Consider the following 17,334-nt stretch of genomic DNA (forward strand, 5'->3'; position numbering starts at 1 on the left):
GTTAGTAGTTGTACCGTGTAATATTTGTATCTTTATCACATCCCATCCGTCTATCTGTGCGTTAGGATATCTCGAGAATGAAATGAGCTTTAGCTTTATATCAAAATTGTTTAATGCAAAGCATCGGCGTAGCCTGTTACGACACATGATGTTTAGTAATTGTACCGTGTAATATTTGTATCTTTATCGTATCCATCGTCCATCTGTGCGTAGGATATTCGAGAATGAAATGAGCTTTATATTTAAAAATTGTTTATCGCACTCGGCGGAGCCCGTTACGACACATTGATATGTAGTAATTGTACCGTGTAATATTTGTATCTTTATAATTGCATTTTTCTTTCTGTGCGTAGGACATCTCGAGAATGAAATGAGCTCTATATTAAAAATTGTTTTATGCACCTTCAGCGGAGCCTTTTACGACACATGATGTGCAGTAATTGTACCGTGTAATATTTGTATCTTTATCATTGCCCTTCTGTCTATCTGTGCGTAGGATATCTCGTAGAATGAAAGGAGCTCTATATTAACATTATATTATGCAACCTCAGCGGAGCCTGTTACGACACATGATGTGTAGTAAATGTATCGTATAATATTTGTGTCTTTATATTGCCCTTCTGTCTATCTGTGCGTAGGACATCTCGAGTATGAAATAAGCTCTATATTAAAATTGTTTCATTCACCCTCAGCGGAGCCTGTAACGACACATGATGTGTATTAATTGTACCGTGTAATATTTGTATCTTTATCATTGCCCTTCTGTGTATCTGTGCGTAGGATATCTCGAGAATGAAATGAGCTCTATATTAAAAATTGTTTTATGCAACCTCAGCGGAGCCTGTTACGATACATGAGTGTAGTAATTGTACTGTGTAATATTTGTATCTTCATTATTGCAATCCTGTCTATTGTGCGTTTCGGACATCTCGAGAATGAAATGAGCTTATATTAAAATTGTTTCATTCACCCTCAGCGGAGCCTGTAAACGACACATGATGTGTATTAATTGTACCGTTAATATTTGTATCTTTATCATTGCCCTTCTGTGTATCTGTGCGTAGGATATCTCGAGAATGAAATGAGCTCTATATTAAAATTGTTTTATGCAACCTCTGCGGAGCCTGTTTTGTTACGATACATGATGTTTAGTAATTGTACCGTGTAATATTTGTATCTTTATCGTATCCCATCCGTCCATCTGTGCGTAGGATATCTCAAAAATGAAATGAGCTTTATATTAAAAATGTTTTAATGCACCCTCAGCGGAGCCTATTACGACACAAGGATGTTTAGTAATTTGTACCGTGTAATATTTGTATCTTTATCGTATCCCATCCGTCCATCTGTGCCTTAGGATATCTCGAGAATGAAATGAGCTCTATTATTAAAATTGTTTCATGCACCCTCAGCGGAGCCTGTTACGACACATGATGTGTCATAATTGTACCGTGTAATATTTGTATCTTTATCATTGCCCTTTTGTGTATCTGTGCGTAGGAGATTTTGAAAATAAAATAAGCTCTATATTAAAACCGTTTTATACTACCCTCAGCGGAGCCTGTTACGACACATGATGTGTAGCAATTGTACTGTGTAATATTTGTATCTTCATTATTGCAATCTGTCTATCTGTGCGTAGGGACATCTCGGAGAAATGAAATGAGCTCTATATTAAAATTGTTTCATGCACCCTCAGTGGAGCCTGTTACGACCACATGCATTTGTAGTAGTTGTACCGGTGTAATACTTTGTATCTTTTCTACATCATCCGTCTATCTGTGCGTTAGGATAATTCTCGAGAATGAAATGAGCTTTTATATCAAAATTGTTTAATGCACCCTCGGCGTAGCCTGTTACGGACACATGATGTTTAGTAATTGAACAGTGTAATATTTGTATCTTTATCGTATCCCATCCGTCCATCTGTGCGTAGGACTATCTCGAGAATGAAAATGAGCTTTATATTAAAATTGTTTATCGCACCCTCGGCGGAGCCGTTACGACACTTGATATGTAGTAATTGTACCGTGTTAATTATTTGTATCTTTATATTGCATTTTTCTTTCTGTGCGTAGGACATTCTCGTGAATGAAATGAGCTCTATATTAAAATTGTTTTTTATGCACCTTCAGCGGAGCCTTTTTAACGACACATGATGTGCAGTTAAATTGTACCGTGTAATATTTGTATCTTTATCATTGCCTTCTGTCTATCTGTGCGTAGGATATCTCGGGAGAATGAAAGGAGCTCTATATTAAAATTATTTTATGCAACCTCAGCGGGAGCCTTGTTACGACACATGATGTGTTAGTAATTGTATCGTATAATATTTATGTCTGTATCCATTGCCCTTCTGTCTATCTGTGCGTAGGACATCTCGAGTATGAAATAAGCTCTATATTAACAATTGTTTCATTCACCTCAGCTGGCGCTGTAACGACACATGATGTGTATTAATTTGTACCGTGTAATATTTGTATCTTTATCATTGCCCTTCTGTGTATCTGTGCGTAGGATATCTCGAGAATGAAATGAGCTCTATATTAAAAATTGTTTTATGCAACCTCAGCGGAGCCTTGTTACGATACATGATGTGTAGTATTTGTATCGTGTAATATTTGTATCTTTTATCATATCCCATCCGTCTATCTGTGCGTAGGATGTCTCGAGAATGAAATGAGCTTTATATCAAAATTGTTTAATGCACCCTCGGCGGAGCCTGTTACACACATGATGTTTAGTAATTGTACCGTTGTAATATTTGTATCTTTATCGTATCCATCCGTCCATCTGTTGCGTAGGATATCTCGAGAATGAAATGAGCTCTCTATTAAAATTGTTTCATGCACCCTTAGCGGAGCCCAGTACGACCACCCGATGATGTGTCATAATTGTACCGTGTAATATTGGTATCTTTATCATTGCCCTTCTGTGTATCTGTGTCGTAGGAGATTTTGAAAATAAAATAAGCTCTATATTAAAACCGTTTCATACACCTAGAGCGGAGCCTGTTACGACACATGATGTGTAGTAATTGTACTGTGTAATATTTGTATCTTCATTTTGCAATCCTGTCTATCTGTGCGTAGGACATCGAGAATGAAATGAGCTCTATATTAAAATTGTTTTCTGCACCCTCAGTGGAGCCTGTTACGACACATGATTTGTAGTAGTTGTACCGTGTAATATTTGTATCTTTACCAACATCCCATCCGTTATCTGTGCGTAGGATATCTCGAGAGTGAAATGAGCTTTATATCAAAAATTTTTTTCAATGCACCCTCGGCGGAGCCTGTTACGACACATGCATGATATTTAGTAATTGTACCGTGTAATATATGTATCTTTATCGTATCCCATCCGTCTATCTGTGCGTAGGATATCTCGTGAATGAAATGAGGCTTTATATTAAAATTGTCTAATGCACCCTCAGGCGGAGCCTTTTACGACACGTGATGTGCAGTAATTGTACCGTGTAATATTTGTATATTTATCATTGCTCTTCTGTCTATCTGTGCGTAGGATATCTCGAGTATGAAATGAGCTTATATTAAAATTGTTTTTATGAACCCTCAGCGGAGCCTGTTAGGGACACATGATGTGTAGTAATTGTATCGTATAATATTTGTGTCTTTTGATTCATTGCCCTTCTGTGTATCTGTACGTAGGACCATCTCGAGAATGAAATAAGCTCTATATTAAGATTGTTTCATGCACCCCAGCGGGACCCTGTTACGACACATGATGTGTAGTAATTGTTACCGTGTAATATTTGTATCTTTCTATTGCCTTTCTGTCTATCTCTGCGTTAGGACATCTCGAGTATGAAATGAACTCTATTATTACAATTTTTTCATGCACCTTCAGCGGACCCTGTTACGACACATGATGTGTAGTAATTGTACCGTGTAATATTTTGTGTCTTTATTATTGCCTTCTGTCTATCTCTGCGTAGGACATCTCGAGTATGAAATGAGCTCTATATTAAAAAATTGTTTCATGCACCCTCAGCGGAGCCTGTTACGACACATGATGTTTAGTAATTGTACCGTGTAATATTTGTATCTTTAATCGTATCCCATCCGTCCATCTGTGTCGTAGGATATCTCGAGAATGAAATGAGCTCTATATTAAAATTGTTTAATGACCTCGGCGGAGCCTGTTAAGACAATGATGATTAGTAATTGTACCGTGTAAATATTTGTATCTTTATTCGTATCCCATTGTCCATTCCATCTGTGCGTAGGATATCTCAAAAATGAAATGAGCTCTATATTAAAATTGTTTTAAATGCACCCTCCAGCGGCGCCTATTACGACACATGATGTTTAGTAATTGTACCGTGTAATATTTGTATCTTTCACGTATCCCATCCGTCCATCTGTGCGTAGGATATCTCAAAAATGAAATGAGCTCTATATTAAAATTGTTTATGCAACCCTCAGCGGAGCCTAATTACGACACATGATGTGTATTAATTGTACCGTGTTAATATTTGTGTCTTTATTATTGCCTTTCTGTCTATCTCTGCGTAGGACATCTCGAGTATGAAATGAGCTCTATATTAAAATTGTTTCATGCACCCTCAGCGGAGCCTGTTACGACACAAGATGTGTCATTAATTGTACCGTGTAATATTTGTACTCTTTATCATTGCCTTCTGTGTATCTGTGCGTAGGAGATTTGAAAATAAAATAAGCTCTATATTTAAAAACGTTTTCATACACCCTCAGCGGAGCCTGTTACGACACATGATGTGTAAGTAATTGTACTGTGTAATATTTGTATCTTTGTTATTTGCCCTTGTGTCTATCTGTGCGTAGGAAATCTCGAGAATGAAATGAGCTCTATATTAAAATTGTTTTCATGCACCCTCAGTGGAGTGTTACGACACATGATTTGTAGTAGTTGTACCGTGTAATATTTGTATCTTTATCACATCCCATCCGTCTATCTGTGCGTAGGATATCTCGAGAATGAAATGAGCTTTATATTAAAATTGTTTATCGCACCCTCGGCGGAAAGAGCCCGTTACGACACATGATATGTAGTAATTGTACCGTGTTAATATTTGTATCTTTATAATTGCATTTTTCTTTCTGTGCGTAGGACATCTCTGAGAATGAAAATGAGCTCTATATTAAAATTGTTTTATGCACCTTCAGCGGAGCCCTTTTACGACACATGATGTGCAGTAAATTGTACCGTGTAATATTTGTATCTTTATCATTGCCTTCTGTCTATCTGTGCGTAGGATATCTCGAGAATGAAACGGGAGCTCTATATTAAAATTATTTTATGCAACCTCAGCGGAGGCCTGTTACGACACATGATGTGTAGTAATTGTATCGTTATAATATTTGTGTCTTTATCATTGCCCTTCTGTCTATCTGTGCGTAGGACATCTCGAGTATGAAAATAAGCTCTATATTAAAATTGTTTCATTCACCCTCAGCGGAGCCTGTAACGGACACATGATGTGTATTAATTGTACCGTGTAATATTTGTATCTTTATCATTGCCCTTCTGTGTATCTGTGCGTAGGATATCTCGAGAATGAAATGAGCTCTATATTAAAATTGTTTTATGCAACCTCAGCGGAGCCTGTTACGATACATGATGTAGTAGTAATTGTACTGTGTAATTTTGTATCTTCATTATTGCAATCCTGTCTATCTGTGCGTAGGACAATCTCGAGAATGAAATGAGCTTATATATTAAAATTTGTTTCATTCACCCTCAGCGGAGCTGTTCACGACTCATGATGTGTATTAATTGTACCGTGTAATATTTGTATCTTTATCATTGCCCTTCTGTGTATCTGTGCGTAGGATATCTCGAGAATGAAATGAGCTCTTTATTAAAATTGGTTTTATGCAAACTCAGCGGGAGCCTGTTACGATACATGATGTTTAGTTAATTGTACCGTGTAATATTTGTATCTTTATCGTATCCCATCCGTCCAACTGTGCGTTAGGATATCTCAAAATGAAATGAGCTCTATATTAAAATTGTTTAATGCACCCTCAGCGGAGCCTATTACGACACAAGATGTTTAGTAATTGTACCGTGTAATATTTGTATCTTTATCGTTATTCCCATCCGTCCATTCGTGCGTAGGATATCTCGAGAATGAAATGAAGCTCTATATTAAAAATTGTTTCATGCTACCTCAGCGGAGCCTGTTTACGACACATGATGTGTCATAATTGTACCGTGTAATATTTGTATCTTTATCATTTGCCTTTTGTGTATCTGTGCGTAGGAGATTTTTGAAAATAAAATAAGCTCTATATTAAAACCGTTTCTATACACCCTCAGCGGAGCCTGTTACGACACATGATGTGTAGCAATTGTACTGTGTAATATTTGTATCTTCATTTATTGCAATCCTGTCTATGATCTGTGCGTTAGGACATCTCGAGAATGAAATGAGCTCTATATTAAAATTGTTTTATGCACCCTCAGTGGGAGCCTGTTACGACACATGATTTGTAGTAGTTGTACCGTGTAATATTTGTATCTTTATCCACATTCCCATCCGTTATCTGTGCGTAGGATATCTCGAGAATGAAATGAGCTTTATATCAAAATTGTTTAATGCACCCTCGGCGTAGCCTGTTACGACACATGATGTTTAGTAATTGCACCGTGTAATATTTGTATCTTTATCGTATCCCATCCGTCCATCTGTGCGTAGGATATCTCGAGAATGAAATGCGCTTTATATTAAAATTGTTTATCGCACCCTCGGCGGAGCCCGTTACGGACACATGATATGTAGTAATTGTACCGTGTAATATTTGTATCTTTATTAATTGCATTTTTCTTTTATGTGCGTAGGACATCTCGAAGAATGAAATGAGCTCTATATTAAATTTGTTTTATGCACCTTCAGCGGAGCCTTTTACGACACATGATGTGCAGTAATTGTTACGTGTAATATTTGTATCTTTCTTCATTGCCCCTTCTGTCTATCTGTGCGTTAGGATATCTCGAGAATGAAAGGAGCTCTATATTAAAATTATTTTATGCAACCTCAGCGGAGCCTGTTGTTACGACACATGATGTGTAGTAATTGTATCGTATTAATATTTGTGTCTTTATCATTGCCCTTCTGTCTATCTGTGCGTAGGACATCTCGAGTATGAAATAAGCTCTATATTAAAATTGTTTCATTCACCCTCCAGACGGAGCCTGTAACGACACATGATGGTGTATTAATTGTACCGTGTAATATTTGTATCTTTATCATTGCCCTTCTGTGTATCTGTGCGTAGGATATCTCGAGAATGAAATGAGCTCTATATTAAAATTATTTTTATGCAACCTCAGCGGAGCCTGATACGGATACATGATGTGTAGTAATTGTATCGTGTAATATTTGTATCTTTATCATATCCCATCCGTCTATCTGTGAGTAGGATGTCTCGAGAATGAAATGAGCTTTATATCAAAAATTTGTTAATGCACCCTCGGCGGAGCCTGTTAAAACACATGATGTTTTAGTAATTGTACGTGTAATATTTGTATCTTTATCGTATCCCATCCGTCCATCTGTGCGTTGGATATCTCGAGAATGAAATGAGCTCTATATTAAATTGATTTCATGCACCCTTAGCGGAGCCTGTTACGGACACATGATGTGTCATAATTGTACCGTGTAATAATTTGTATCTTTATCATTGCCCTTCTGTGTATCTGTGCGTAGGAGATTTTGAAAATAAAATAAGCTCTATATTAAACCGTTTTCATACACCCTCAGCGGAGCCTGTTACGACACATGATGTGTAGTAATTGTACTGTGTAATATTTGTATCTTCATTATTGCAATCCTGTCTATCTGTGCGTAGGACATCTCGAGAATGAAATGAGCTCTATATTAAAAATTGTTTCATGCACCCTCAGTGGAGCCTGTTACGACACATGATTTGTACGTAGTTGTACCGTGTAATATTTGTTATCTTTACCACATCCATCCGTCTATCTGTGCGTAGGATATCTCGAGAGTGAAATGAGCTTTATATCAAATTTTTTTAATGCACCCTCGGCGGAGCCTGTTACGACACATGATATTTAGTAATTGTACCGTGTAATATATGTATCTTTATCGTATCCCATCGTCCATCTGTGCGTAGGATATCTCGAGAAATGAAATGAGCTTTTTATTAAAATTGTTTATCGCACCCTCGGCGGAGCCGTTACGACACATGATATGTAGTAATTGTACCGTGTAATATTTTTATCTTTTATAATTGCATTTTTCTTTCTGTGCGTAGGACATCTCGAGAATGCAATGAGCTCTATATTAAAATTGTCTTATGCACCTTCAGCGGAGCCTTTTACGACACATGATGTGCAGTAATTGTACCATGTAATATTTGTATCTTTATCATTGCCCTTCTGTCTATCTGTGTGTAGGGATATCTCGAGAATGAAAGAAGCTCTATATTCAAAATTGTTTAATGCACCCTCAGCGGAGCCTGTTTACGACTCTACATGTGTGTAGTAATTGTACCGTGTTAATATTTGTATCTTTATCATTGCCCTTCTGTCTATCTGTGTGTAGGATATCTCGAGTATGAAAGTAAGCTCTATATCAAAATTGTTTAATGAACCTCAGGCGGAGCCTGTTACGACACATGATGTGTGTATTGTACCATGTTAATATTTGTCTCTTTATCATTGCCCTTCTGTCTATCTGTGTGTAGGATATCTCGAGAATGAAAGAAGCTCTATATCAAAATTGTTTTAATGCACCTCAGCGGAGCCTGTTACGACACATGTGGTTGTGTAGTTAATTGTACCGTGTAATATTTAATATCTTTTATCATTGCCCTTCTGTTTATCTTTGCGTGGGACATCTTGAGAATGAAATGAGCTCTATATTAAAATTGTTTCATGCACCCTCATTGGAGCTGTTACGACACATGATGTGTTATAATTGTACCGTGTAATATATGTATCTTTACCATTGCCTTTCTTTCTTTCTTGTGCATAGGGTAATCAGAGAATGAATGAGCTCTATTTTAAAATTGTTTTATGCACTTACAGTGGAGCCCGTTTACGACACATGATATGTAGTAATTGTTACCGTTGTAATATATGTATCTTAATCATTGCCTTTTTGTCTATCTGTGCGCAGTGACATCTCGACAATGAAAAGAGCTCTATATTTAAAATTGTCTAATGCACCCTCGGCGGAGCAGCCGTTACGACACATGATATGTAGTAAATTATACCGTGTAATATTTGTATCTTTATAATTGCCTTTCTCTCAAACTGTGCGTAGGACATCTCGAGAATGAAATGAGCTTTATATTAAAATTGTTTAATGCACCCTCAGCGGAGTCTTTTACGACACATGATGTGTATTAATTGTACCGTGTAATATTTGTATCTTTATCATTGCCCTTCTGTCTATCTGTGCTTAGGATATCTCGAGAATGAAATGAGCTCTATATTAAAATTGTTTTATGCACCCACAGCGAGCCTGTTACGACACATGATGTGTAGTAACTTGTTAGTGTAATATTTGTATCTTTATAATTGCCCATCTGTCTATCTGGTGGTAGGATATCTCGAGAATGGCAATGAGCTTAATTTTAAAAAGTTTTATGCACTTACAGTGGAGCCCGTTTACGACACATGATGTGTAGTAATTGTCTGTGTAATATTTGTATCTTTATCATATCCCATCCGTCTATCTGTTCGTAGGATATCTCGAGAATGAAATGAGCTCTATATTAAAATTGTTTCCTAATGCACCCTCGGCGGAGCCCGTTACGACACATGATATGTAGTTAATTGTACCGTGTAATATTTTGTATCTTTATCATTGCCTTTCTGTCTATCTGTGCGTTAGGACATCTCGAGAATGAAATGAGCTCAATATTAAAATTGTTTTTTTGCACCCTCACCGGAGCCTGTTTACGAAACATGAGTGTAGTAATTGTACCGTTGTAAAATTTGTATCTTTTATAATTGCCTTTGTCTATCTAGTGCGTAGGATATTCCGAGAATGAAATGAGGCTTTATAGTCAAAATTTGTTTAATGCCCCTAAGCGGAGCCTGTTACGACACATGATGTGTAGTAATTGTAACAGTGTAATACTTTGTATCTTTTCATTGCTATTGTTCATATGTGCGTAGGATATCTTGAAATTGAAATGAGCATTATATTAAAATTGTTTCATGCACCCTCAGCGGAGCCCGTTACGACACATGGGTTGTGTAGTAATTGTTACATGTAATATTTGTATCTTTTATCATTGCCCATCTGTCTATATGTGCGTAGGATATTATGAAGAATGCAAATGAAGCCTTTATATTAAAATTGTTTTTTGCACCCTCACCAGAGCCTGTTTACGACACATGCGTGTAGTAATTGTACCGTGTAAATATTTGTATCTTTATAATTGCCTTCTGGTTATCTGTGCGTAGGATATTCCGGAATGAAATGAGCTTTATATCAAAATTGTTTAATGCACCCTCCGCGGAGCCCGTTACGACACATGATGTGTAGTAATTGTACCCGGTGTAATATTTGTATCTTTATCATTGCCAATCTGTCTATATCGTGCGTAGGATATCTGAGAATGAAATGAGCATTATATTAAAAATTGTTTCATTGCACCCTCAGCGGAGCCTCGTTACGACACATGGTGTGTAGTAAATTGTACCGTGTAATATTTGTATCTTTATCATTGCCTTCTGTCTATCTGTGCGCTAGGACATCTCGAGAATGAATTGAGCTCTATAATTTTAAAATGTTTCATGCACCCTCAGCGGAGCCTGTTACGACACATGGTGTGTTGTAATTGTACCGTGTAATATTTGTATCTTTTATAATTGCCCTTCTGTCTATCTGTGCGTAGGATATTCCGAGAATGAAATGAGCTTTATATCAAAATTGTTTCATGCACCCTCAGCGGCCTGTTACGACACATGATGTGTAGTAATTGTACCGTGTAATATTTGTATCTTTATAATTGCCCTTATGTCTCTCTGTGTGCGTAGGATATTCCGAGAATGAAATGAGCTCTATATTAAAAATTGTTTCATGCACCCTCAGCGGGAGCCTGTTACGAACATGATGTGTAGTAATTGTACCGTGTAATATTTGTATCTTTATAATATTGCCCTTTTGTCTATCTGTGCGTAGGACATTCCGAGAATGAAATGAGCTTCTATATCAAAACTTGTTTAATGCAACAGCCGGAGCCTGTTACGACACATGATGTGTAGTAATCTGTACCGTGTAATATTTGTATCTTTATAATTGCCCTTCTGTCTATCTGTGCGTAGGATATCTCGAGAATGCAATGAGCTCTATTTTAAAATTTGTATTATGCACTTACAGTGGAAGCCCGCGTTACGAACATGATGTGTAGTAATTGTATTCGTGTAATATTTGTATCTTTATATCTCCATCCGTCTATCTGTTCGTAGGATATCTCGAGAATGAAATGAGCTCTATATTAAAATTTGGTCTAATGCACCCTCGGCGGAGCCCGTTACGACAATTGGATATGTAGTAATTGTACCGTGTAATATTTGTATCTTTATCATTGCCTTTCTGTCTATCTGTGCGTTAGGACATCTCGAGAATGCACAGAGCTCATATTAAAATTGTTTTTTGCACCCTCACCGGAGCCTGTTACGACACATGAGTGTAGTAATTGTACCGTGTAATATTTGTATCTTTATAATTTGCCCTTCTGTCTATCTGTGCGGTTCGGACATCTCGAGAATGAAATGAGCTCAATATAAAAAATTGTTTTTTGCCACCTCACGGAGCCGTTAGACACATGGATGTGTAGTAATTGTACGTGTATATTTGTATCCTTTATCCTTGCACTCTGTCTATCTGTGCGTAGGATATCTTGAGAATGAAATGAAGCATTATATTAAATTGTTTCATGCACCCTCACGCGGAGCCCGTTACGGACACATGGTGGTGTAGTAATTGTACCATGTAATATTTGTATCTTTATCATAGCCCATCTGTCTATATGTGCGTAGGATATCTTGAGAATGAAATGAGCATTATATTAAAATTGTTTTTTGCACTCACAGAGAGCTGTTAGACAACATTGAGTGTAGTGAATTTGTACCGTGTATTTTGTATCTTTATCATTGCCCTTCTGTCTATCTGTGCGTAGGATATTCCGAGAATGAAATGAGCTTTATATCAAAATTGTTTAATGCACCCTAGCGGAGCCCGTTACGACACATGATGTGTAGTAATTGTACCGTGTAATATTTGTATCTTTAATTATTCGCCAAACTGTCTATATGTGCGTAGGATATCTTGGAATGAATGAGCATATAATATTAAAATTGTTTCATGCACCCTCAGCGGAGCCCGTTACGACCATGGTGTGTAGTAATGTAACGAGTAATATTTGTATCTATTATTCATTGCATTCTGTCTATTTGTGCGTGTAGGACATCTCGAGATGAATTGAGCTCTATTTAAAACTGTTTCATGCACCCTCAGCGGAGCCTGTTACGACACATGGTGTGTAGTAATTGTAGTGTTCTATTTGTATTTTTCGATTGCCCTTCTGTCTATCTGTGGTAGGTATTCCGAGAATGCAATGAGCTTTATATCAAAATAGTATTAATGCACCCTCAGCGGAGCCTGTTTACGACACATGATGTGTAGTAATTGTACCGTGTAATATTTGTATCTTTATAATTTGTCCCCTCTTGCTGGTAGGACATCTTGAGCATGAACATGAGCTCTATATTAAAAAGTTTCATGCACCCTCAGCGGAGCCTGTTACGACAACATGGGTGTGTAGTAATTGTACCGTGTAATAATTTGTATCTTTATAATTGCCCTTCTGTCTATCTGTGCGTAGGACATCTGAGAATGAAATGAGCTTTATTCACAAATTGTTTAATGCACCCCACAGCGGAGCCTGTTACGACCATATGATGTGTAGGTAATTGTACCGTGTAATATTTGTATCTTACTAATTGCCCTTCTGTCTATCTGTGCGTAGGATATTCCGAGAATGAAATGAGCTTTATATCAAAATTGTTTAATGCACCCTCAGCGGAGCCTGTTACGACATATGATGTGTAGTAATTGTACCGTGTAATATTTGTATCTTTATAATTTGCCTTCTGTCTAATCTTGTGCGAAGGATATTCCGAGCATGAAGAGCTTTATATCAAAAATTGTTTAATGCAGCCCACAGTCGGAGCCTGTTACGACATATGATGTGTAGTAATTGTACCGTGTAATCTATTTGAATCTTTATAATTTCCTTTGTTCTATCTGTGCGTAGGATATTCCGAGAATGAAATTGAGCTTTATATCCAAAATTGTTTAATGCAGCCCTCAGCGGAGCCTGTTACGGGACGAAATGATGTGTTCTTAATTGTACCGTGTAATCTTGTATCCTTTATCTCTTGCCAATCTGGTCTATATGTGCGTAGGATATATTGAGAATGAAATGAGCTTTATATCAAAATTGTTTAATGACTCAGCGGAGCCTGTTAACCGACACATGATGTGTAGTAATTGTACCGTGTAATATTTGTATCTTTAAATTGCCCTTCTGTTCTATCTGTGCGAAGGCTTCCGAGAATGAAATGAGCTCTATATTAAAATTGTTTCATGCACCCTCAGCGGAGCCTGTTACGACACATGATGTGTAGTAATTGTACCGTGTAATATTTGTATCTATCATAATTGCCCTTTTGTCACTCTGTGCGTAGGACATCCCGAGAATGAAATGAGCTTTATATCAAAATTGTTAATGCACCCACAGCGGAGCCTGTTACGACATATGATGTGTAGTAATTGTACCGTGTATTATTTTATTTTTAAGAAAGGTAATTCTCTTTGTGACAGAAAATATACTATTTTTCCCTTTCTAAATTTGTAGATAGGAAATGAAAGACCTACTTAATCCAAATTACAGCTCTCTAGCCGTGCTGTTCTTCCTGTATTCCTATTATATTTCTTTTATTCTTCTATTTATACAATAAGCATTTGAATTTGGGCAATGGAAGTCTGAAAGTTATTCAATATTTGATTATTTTTTTATTAAAACAATTATTATAAGGACTTTTCCATTAATAGCTATAATATGCAAGAGAGATTCAATATAAATAAATACAAATGAATAAATACGTTATCATAACGTAACGTGTTGGTAATATTTTATATAATCTGAAAGAAGTAGATTTCCTTAAGTGTAAATTACCACGGATTGTGTATTAATAAGTACCTGACCATTTGTATGTACATTATTTTACAAAAGAGTGTCCTAGCATTTCAGAGAAAAACTATGTTTCTTCTAAAGTTCTATTGAAACCTTGAAAAAAAAACACTAATCAAAGTTAATGTGGTTTATATGAAGAAATTTTGTATTCCAAAAAAGTGCAGTTTAAAAATAAAACTTATTTACAAACTTATAAAAAAATATTTAAAAAAACATTGAAATCAATCAAACTCTTCTTCACTTGTTTTACCAGCTTCTTCTTATTGGAATAAAAGTCTTAATTATAAAAAAAATACTCCAATAATTAATACCATTTCAGTTTTATGTGACCTTCATTTAAATTTATTTGGAGTGTTTGTGCAGGAATTGAGCATTCTTGACGTGGTTTATAATATTACTAGTGCAAAGCAGCGATTCAAACAAATGCTGAGTTTGCAGTTCAATAATGTTCTTACGTGAATTATTTAGGTCTTTGAGTTTATATGACTCTTATCGTCAGCTCTGTTAAGTGGAAACCTATATTGCCAAAGCTTTTATTTACGGAACCGACATTTGCTTTTCTTAACTCTTAAGCTTATGAGGGGGTTCGTTATGGCTGTTAATGGAATCGTGATATGGTATATTGTGTCTGATGTCTTTAAAGCAATGCTGACCAAAATAGCGATCTCTAGAAAACACTGCTGTTGGTATCAAGCCCTGTTTCGCGTATTAAATTTTACTTAATAGTTAGCAAATATTGTTAGCAAATTTTCCTCTGCTACTTCAATGTTTAGATTCCAGTAAAGAGTAAAAAATTGTATTCATATTAGCCTACATGCGCGCATTGAGACATCTAAAAACGTACATGTGTTGCATGTAGGAGTGTGCCACGCCACATGTCATCAACATGTTTTAAAAAATATACATGTCAAGGACTATAACTAAACTGATTCGTCTACGCACTAAGCACTGGCAATAATACAGTAATACAGAACAGAAATTTGTGCATCCCCAGTAGTCAGAAAGTGAAATTTGTGCATCCCCGGTAGACAGAACAGTAATTTGTACATCCCCGTTAGACAGAAGAGAAATTTGTCCATCCCCGGTAGACAGAACAGAAATTTGTGCATTCCCCGGTAGGGACAGAAGAGACATTTGTGCATCCCCGGTAGACAAAAGAGAAATTTGTCCATCCCGGTTAGACAGAACAGAAATTTGTGCATCCCCCCGGTAGTCAGAAAGAGAAATTTGTGCATCCCCGGTATAGAGAACGAAAGTGCATATGTGCATCCCCGGTAGACGGAACAGAAATTTGTGCATCCCGGTAGACAGAAGAGACATTTGTGCATCCCCGGTAGACAAAAGAGAAATTTGTCCATCCCCGGTAGACAGAACAGAAATTTGTGCATCCCCGGTAGTCAGAAGAGAAATTTGTGCATCCCCGGTAGACAGAAGAGAAATTTGTCCATGCCCGGTAGACAGAACAGTAATTTGTGCATCCCCGGTAGACAGAAGAGAAATTTGTGCATCCCCGGTAGTCAGAAAAAGAAATTTTGTGCATCCCCGGTAGAACAGAAGAGAAATTTGTCCCATGCCCGGTAGACTGAACAGTAATTTGTGCCTCCCCGGTAGACAGAAGAGAAATTTGTCCCATCCCCGGTAGTCAGAAGAGAAATTTGTGCATCCCCGGTAGACAGAAGAGAAATTTGTCCATGCCCGGTAGACAGAACAGTAATCTTTTTTTGCATCCCCGGTAGACAGAACAGAAATTTGTGCATTCCCCGGTAGTTCAGAAGAGAAATTTGTGCATCCCCGGTAGACAGAACAGTAATTTGTGCATCCCCGGGTAGACAGAAGAGAAATTGTGCCATTCACAGAGTGATAGCCTTCAATGATGCTCAACCAATTTGCATTATCCACCTTCATATTACTCATTCTTGTAATTTTAGAAATTAAGTTAACTATCTCCATATTATATTGTAGATAGTTAGTCTTCATATGATATTATGTTACATCTTACAAATGCATATGACTTTCAATATGACTCACTTTGATTATAAATTTATTTATTCTACTATTATTTTCATTGTTGCCTAGGAGGCACAAACCTTTTCACTAATCCTCAGATAAATCCCTCCAAGTAACATGCACCGTCATCGTAAATCTTTGTTGCCTGTTACAGTGAAACTTCGTGCCATAAGTCTACAGATCAGTTCGCTCTCAAGATAATCGTGTGGACAGATAGTCAGGCATTAATGCAACATTTTAAGCCCCTTTTGTGCTAACTGTTTGTACTCTAACTCCGTAGTAAAGCGAAGAGAGAGAATGCATCAATCCATATTTTATCACATTTTGGATATTGAGAAAGGTTTGTGCTCTCGGATTTCAACAACAATAAATGTAGATTAAAAATAATTTAGACTAATATGATACTGAAAAACAATATTAAACGTTCTACACACTCTAATGCTGCATCGAAAAATAAAAGCATTCTCATAAATTATGAGTCCACTTTTGTTGGTACTGAAATCTTACAAACAATGGAGTCTTATGGGAGTTTTGCAAAGGTATTCTAATTATCTCATAGTTTGGACTGTTTGACATACTTTATTACAAACTCAATCTTTAAGTCAGAAATATTAATTTATTTGATTTAGGAATCCTTTCATACTTGCAAGAAGCCGACTTAAGTTACATCAGCAGATTCACTGAACATATGAAGCTGCTACTATGAACACAGACACAATATGGACCTAAAATATGCGTAGTTTCGTTTCTAAACTACATAGAGCACCATCATCTATTTCTGAAAAGTCAACATTAGCATTCCTCCACATATGCCTAAGGTAGTTGAATGTTTCTGACATTGTTTGAGCTATTTAATTAAATATCGTGGAATGTTGTAGGAAACTTTGGTGGTTAAATGGGTACTTATTAAAACTTGTGTTTTCAACAGGGAAATTACTTTCGAATCAAGGGTAATTGCTAATAAAGTAGAAGTTAAAAGTTTACAACTATACTAGCATGAACGGATATTAACTGTTAAATCACGCAATACTTAGTGGCATGTAAATACTTTAATATTGCTTTTATCAATAATTATTAAAAT

This window comes from Homalodisca vitripennis, chromosome 6 (genome assembly GCF_021130785.1).
Source record: "Homalodisca vitripennis isolate AUS2020 chromosome 6, UT_GWSS_2.1, whole genome shotgun sequence".
Taxonomy (NCBI): domain Eukaryota; kingdom Metazoa; phylum Arthropoda; class Insecta; order Hemiptera; family Cicadellidae; genus Homalodisca; species Homalodisca vitripennis.